This window comes from Macadamia integrifolia, chromosome 7, assembly GCF_013358625.1.
Source record: "Macadamia integrifolia cultivar HAES 741 chromosome 7, SCU_Mint_v3, whole genome shotgun sequence".
Classification (NCBI taxonomy): Eukaryota; Viridiplantae; Streptophyta; class Magnoliopsida; order Proteales; family Proteaceae; genus Macadamia; species Macadamia integrifolia.
In genome coordinates, this window is record NC_056563.1 from 28,309,964 (window position 1) to 28,316,789 (window position 6,826).

The window sequence follows — 6,826 nt, forward strand, 5'->3', positions numbered from 1 at the left end:
AAAAGCTACAAGATAAATAGCAGTAGGTTATGGAAAGAATTCTAATCTACAGATCTCACTTTCTCTCTCCCTTCCCCTCTCTCTCTCTCTCTCTCTCTCTCTCTCTCATGTTTGCTCATTAGGGTTTTGAATTCTTACACGTGCATGGAGACAGATCTTAGCTTCCTGTGCAATTCTTTCTGCCAAGTAGCTGCAGGCCTCCCTTTAGCATGCTAATTTGATCAAAATCTAAATTCCCTAAGAAGATTCTTCATTTCGTAAATCAGCAGATAATCCTAAACCTCTCTTGTGTATTGATTAATTGGAATACTATTGCTACATGAGGCATGATCAATGAATAAAAAATCTTAGAACACTACAAGAAAAATGGTCAATTGCTACACTTTTTTTACTACGTAAAAGAAATTCCATGGTAATTGATAATATATACTATGGAATAAAAATACCGTTATATAAGGTTCAAAATTTTCGACGGACTAAAACATCCGTAGTATTTAATGAGTTTATATTATGGATAAATTAGCCCGTAGTATCTAGTTAATTATATACGACAAAACCGTTGCAGGGCGAATTATTTCCTGCAAAACCGTTCCCGCTGAAAATTAAAACAGGGCGGGTTTCTCTCCTGCCACCAAAACCCTATCCTTTATTGGCTCCCTTTTCATTCCTAGTAATACCTCACTGCTCCACGTCTCTTGGCCTTCTCCCTTCAAGAGAGATTCTCAATCAATCGAACCGGCATTGCAGGTCCTTCTCCTTCCGCCGAGGGTTTGTATTCTCTGCTGTTGCTGGTTCTTCCTTCTGCTGAGACGGAACTCTTCTCTATTTCTTTTTATTCCTTCACCGTGGCACGAAATCTTGAAGAAGAACGTCTGCTGTCTTTGTAGAGGAATAGTATGATCTTGGAGCTCTGTAATCGGTTGCTTCAAAGTTCCAGGTATTGTTCTCTGTGGATTCCTCTATTTCCTTATGATGGTCTATTCTTGTTTCGTTTGATTAGTACAAAACTAGGTCTGGTTTGATTATTGGAATTGATTTCTTTCTATATAGATCTTTTTTTAATGAAGAACGGTTGTCTGTTGTGCTTGGTGTTTTTTCTGCTACTCCTCTCTCTCTCTCTTTCGATTATGCTGTGAGCTATTCATATCAGGGATGAACTTCCCATCCCATTTCATTGATTGTATTTCTGTTTTCTGTTCTCCTTTCAGTTTTATATCTTCCTTCTACATGCAGGTGATTTAACTTGTTCTGCTACTATTTTTTCCCCCTTCCTGCTATTCACAATAACACAAAACTGACCTGATTGGAGATGCAGATTCACCATACCTAATTGGTTTAATCTGAAATTCAGGAAATAAGTTACCCTTCCATAGGCAACAACCTAAATCGTAGTTTTGCCTCCTAAATCCACCCCTGCTATGAGAATCAAAACCTGCAATCATGGAAGCCTCTGAATTTCCACTTGGACTAGTTTCGAGTTAAAAAAAAAAAAAAAAAAAAAAGAAAGATTTGATATGTTGGGTCTTTGTTGTTCTTCAGAAGTTCCTCTAATTGAGAAGATCTTGAAGCAATTAGATGGAATTAAGGAGGTCTCAGTGATTGTTCCAACAAGAATAGTCATTGTTGGTCATGTTAACCTCCTTATATCTCAAATGCAAATAAGTATAAATTTGAACTTAAAACCCTGCTAATAAAAGTCTAATGTTAAATATTCAAAGCATGTCAAAGATCAAGGTCTATTACTATTTTTATTATTCATATTCTTGATCTCCCATTGAGAGTTATACATTTAATGGGTACTATTTTACATCTCTCACTCTACCAACCCAACTCCTTCTGGACATACACTGAGAGGGAAGAGGGAGGAGCTGGGCACTCAACTTTGTAGCAACCTAGCCACATAGCTGGGCACCAACCCTTTTCCCACTCCTATTTACATCTTCCATCCCTCTCATCTTCTTCCTTTCTTCCTTTCTTCCTTTCTTTCTCCTCTTCTTTTCTTTTTCTATTTTCTGTTATGTTTTGTGTTCTTAAAAATCAACTCATCCAACATACAGATCTAGCTGTACATAACTCACTCACATACAATTCCAATTACAGAGTTCTTAACATAATGTGGTAAATCATTCCTGTGGAACCTTTATGTTCAGTGTCTTCATATTTTACTCACATAGCCATGGAGAGGGTAAGAGGGTGCTGCTGTCGGCTACCACTGTAGCAAGCAGCCCGGGCTGTTGGCAGAGCCTGCTACAGACCAGCAACAACCTTGTTCTATGCACCCTACTTCACTCCTCTCACTCTCTATCAGCCACTCTTATTTTTCCACTTCTTAATCTCTAAAATTTCCTTCTAAATACTCTAAAACAGAAAACTAAAATTCTGAAAAATCCAAAACTAAAAGTTCTACATACCTCTTGAAGAATCCAAACCCATCACACATCTCTTGCACTAACTCTTCCATTCTTGTCTCTTCTGGTCTCTGTACATTCTTTTCCTTCTCTCATCTAGTCTTTCTTTTTATTTCATTCTTTTTCTTCCTTCCTTATGGCCGAGAGAGACTCTCTCTCTCTCTTCTTCTTTTTCATTTTATTATTATCATTATGACTTTATCGGACAACAACAATCTTGATTTAGTGTTAACTGTTTTGGTCTCTTAAATAAATGATGTATAGGTGGAGTAGTTTATATATATTTTGTTTTAAATCAGACTTCTAGGATTTGTACAATCGTCATGCGTAATTGCTATAGTAACTAGTATTCTTTCATTATTCTTCGCTTTTTCTTAGAGGATCAAAGGCAATGGATGATAACTTCATTATAGAACGTGTTTAATAGCCTCCTAGTAAAGCTTCTTACTTGTGTTAATGACAAAAACAAAAAATACTAGGTTGTTTTGCTCTCAATTTCATAGAAGGTATGTAATTGACAAGGTTTTGTAATAATCAGCATTTGGTCAAGGAAGAACTGGGAGAACCCAAGAGACCCAGATAAAGTGCTAGGTATCATTTATTTTTCTCCCTTGTGTTGTTCTTTGAATTTAAGGTTGGTGATTTATTAGTTGGGTTCTGATGTGACTTTTCTCTCATTTGCCTCTTATTTGCAGTGAAACTTGGATGCTCCTAAGAGTGGTTGTTCCAATGCTCGTAGTACTAATGCAGAGTAGGTCCTTCATGGAGTACTTCATTTTGTGTTCTGAAGTACCACACTGTCAGGTTTTATCAGATGATAAAAGATGACCATGTATGATCAATATGGTGAAGCTATAGTTAAGAGTTTTGCTGGGGGATCAGCTAGAGCTAGCATACATGGTATTGCAGATCTGCTTCTGCAGGCATTAAATCATTCCGCAGTGTTTTTCACCCATGGCCATTAGATATTATGGTTTTAATATTTTCGGTTTTAATAGACTCATTGTCACTGTCATTATTTTCTTCATCTTCTCGCCATTTTATGTTTTGCAGCTACATGATTCTTGTTCTTTTTGGGCAAAAAGTTTGAAGTCTTGGGGAGATCAGGTCATTAAGGAACAACAATTTACAAAATGAGATTTTTCGGAAGCAGTATGTTTTCTAGAATGTTAACCAAGAAAACTTCTATTATCTTATGCCATATGCATACCTACTGATGATGTGAACCTTTTTGTAGGAAGTAATCTTTATGCAGGTAAATATCATGCTGATAAATATCTAGCTGATCTTTATGCAGCTAGATCTTTTCTCACATGTCAAGTTTTGATCTAATTGAAATTGATCACATGGTCAAACAAACCATTAAATTTAGATGAATCTTGAGTTTACTAAATGAACATTTGGAAATTTAAACCTTGAGCAAGTCATTCTGGAGTGATTTTTCCATTTTTTATTTTATTTTGGTACTTTAGGAACATGAAATGACTTAATGTATGGTACTGATACTGTTTTTGATCATCTGTTTACTTTCCAATATGCCCAGATAGTGTAATCATGTTTTACTTTCCAACGTGCCCAGTTGGTGTAGTTAGCGTAATCAAATTGAGAAAGGAAGGAAAAAATTCTGCCATTGAAGCTAAGTGTACTGAAGGATGAGAAGTCAAAATTTTCATTCCTTCTAGTCTCCCTAGTGGAGCGGCCCCCTTACGGAGTAAGGAGGGTGACAGCCTGCACAATGAGTTGTTGCTGTTCTTCAAGCAGCGCCGTCTTCTTGTTTTCAAGGGAACGTATTTCATTTTAGAAAAAAAAAAACATACGATCTCATATGAGAATTGGATCCATAGCAGGCATATGTTCCCAAATAATTTCACTTGAAAAAAGGCCACTTTCATTGTTACCGTGCTGACTGTTAAAATGATATATCTACTTGTCTAAGACTTGATCTTAGTACCAATCAATAAAATAGATTACATAATTGATGAGCCATATTACCTTGGCTGACAGGTAGACCAATGATTTCAAATAGAATCTGATAGATATTGTACTAGGCCAGGAAACGTATTATAACACTTCAAACACACAGTCTAGGTTATGATCATTCTCATAAGATAATCAAGATGTCCTACAACGACGAATTCAACCTTATTGCAACTTAATAGGTCCGTTAATAGATGTATAACAGACTTGTTTCAAAGCCTATGTCAAAATTATGTCTTATTAAGACTTAAACCATTGAATTTACGGTTATGGAATTCCTAGTCTGGAAGGTGCATGGAAATTCCTGGTCTTATAAATGTATTTGCCATGTTACATGTTCCATGGGCTGAATTTTTGTCGATTTATTGACCCAAAGTTCCTTACACACTTATCAAGTTTCAGATCAAACAAAATAAGAAACGTGACAAGAAAAAAAAAAGCACTGAAAATTCTAAGATCGAGATACAGTTTTATTAGAAGAAATTAATGGTTGATAATACAAGAGGAAAATATCAATTCCTGGGCAGGTGTATAATTGAAGGAAATAATACTTTCTGATTGCGTGGCCTGTGTTAGCAAGGGGTCCAATGAGGGAAAACATATGGGCATAAACAAATGGTGGGTTTGTTGGGTTTCATAGGGGTGGGGGCATTACTTTTTTACCCTCTATATTTGGACGCATGGGCCACACCAACATAAAGCATTCATTTCCCCATAATTGAATTTCAATTTAAAAATTGATATCTGGCCCACCCACGGATAGGATTCTTTTCCATAGAGTCTATGGATCATAGAGCGATCTCACAGCTAGGGTGACCTAGAAACGAGTGTTCAGGTCCTCCCAATTTTGGAATCACTCTATGATTCATAAGCTCTAATTCCTAAATATCTAATGATTCGGATCGCTACATTACTTGTCAACATGGCACAAATAAGTATACAAAACCAGAAATTCTACCCATGAACATTTACCCTATAATTCATATGAAGTCAATGGAGTACAAAATTCTACCAATACCAACCAATCATTCTATCATATCCATAACAGTCTTAAAAACAACGAAAAAAATTATTAAATTAATAGAAAGGGAAAGGCTCTTTGAAACTATGCGTCTTAACATTAATTATTACATTAATCGTTTTAAAGAAAGAAAATAAACAATGTGAGGGTGTGTATGGCATCCCGCTTGCTCAAAGAACCCTTTCCTTCTAAATAAACATCAATCCGTGTTGAATTTATTATAAAAATGATAAATGAACTGTCTTGCTTGGAAGGAGTCAGCAAAGAAGCCGGCCTCATCCATTGAGTTGTCAGAAAAGCATAAATTTATTAGACAAAATAATTTGGATTGAGATTCTCTTGTAGGCAGAAGAGGAAAAAATAGAAAAGTTTGAGACTCTTTGAGCAGAGACTTTGTTCCAAATAATTTTATCCTATTTAAAAAAAAAAAATAGAATTTTTATTAAGTAACGAACAGATTCATATCCAAGTTTTGACCTTTGAGGTAACCAATGGCTAATGAGATCCCGCACGAGATGCTAGATGAACATTATTTTATAAAGAGTGAGAGCTAGGGTTGTTAGAACATAAGTTTGTTAAGTATCATAACAAAACCATCTTTCTTGTAAGGTTAAAGAAAGAGGGAGGGATGAACTAATCATTAATTAACATACAGAAGGAACCCAGCAAGGCTATAAGGATTCAAGTCGACAGCTTTCAACTCCCAGCCTTGTTTTTCTTTCTTTCCTCTTAAATAGTATTTAAAGAGCCAACCCATATACAAACCCTCATCAACCCTTCTTTCTTCTTCTTCTTCTTCTTCTTGAACCTAAACCTTAATGGCTCTTTCTCACATTCTTTGTTTCTCTTTCTTTCTCATTCTCAGTTCCCTTACATCAGTAGCTCCACAAGGCTCATGGGACCTCGTCCAGAAAAGTATTGGCATATCAGCCATGCACATGCAGCTGCTCAACAACGATCGCGCCGTCGTCTTCGACCGCACTGATACCGGAGCTTCCAATCTCTCGTTGCCTGATGGGAAATGCCGGAATGAATCCAGTGATATTACTCTCAAATATGACTGCACTGCTCACTCCGCTGAGTATAATGTAGCTAACAATTCTGTACGGGCCCTTATGCTTCAAACCGATACTTGGTGCTCATCCGGTGCCGTCTTTGTCAACGGAACCCTAATCCAAACCGGTGGATTCAATGATGGTGACCGTGCTGTCAGGCTTTTCCAGCCGTGTAAAACTTGAAACCATAACCGCACCATTTACTAAATGGTTTTGCGGTTTCGGAGTAAATGGATCGGTTCGATTTTGGTAAACAGTTTCGGTTACAAATTCACATCCTTAATTGGGGATAATACGGGAAAATTCAACTCTTTTTTTCTTTTTTTTTATGAAAAGGAAAAATTCAGCACTCTCTTTAGCAATAA

General features: G+C 36.5%; 1 long non-coding RNA gene across 1 annotated transcript; it reads left to right on the forward strand.

The window, feature by feature from the left end:
* Positions 1-579: 579 nt before the first annotated feature.
* On the forward strand, positions 580-3,811 carry LOC122084696. Its single transcript, XR_006141969.1, has 3 exons — positions 580-937; positions 2,947-2,999; positions 3,104-3,811. It is a non-coding gene; the product is annotated as an uncharacterized LOC122084696 (long non-coding RNA).
* The last annotated feature ends 3,015 nt before the right edge of the window (positions 3,812-6,826 follow it).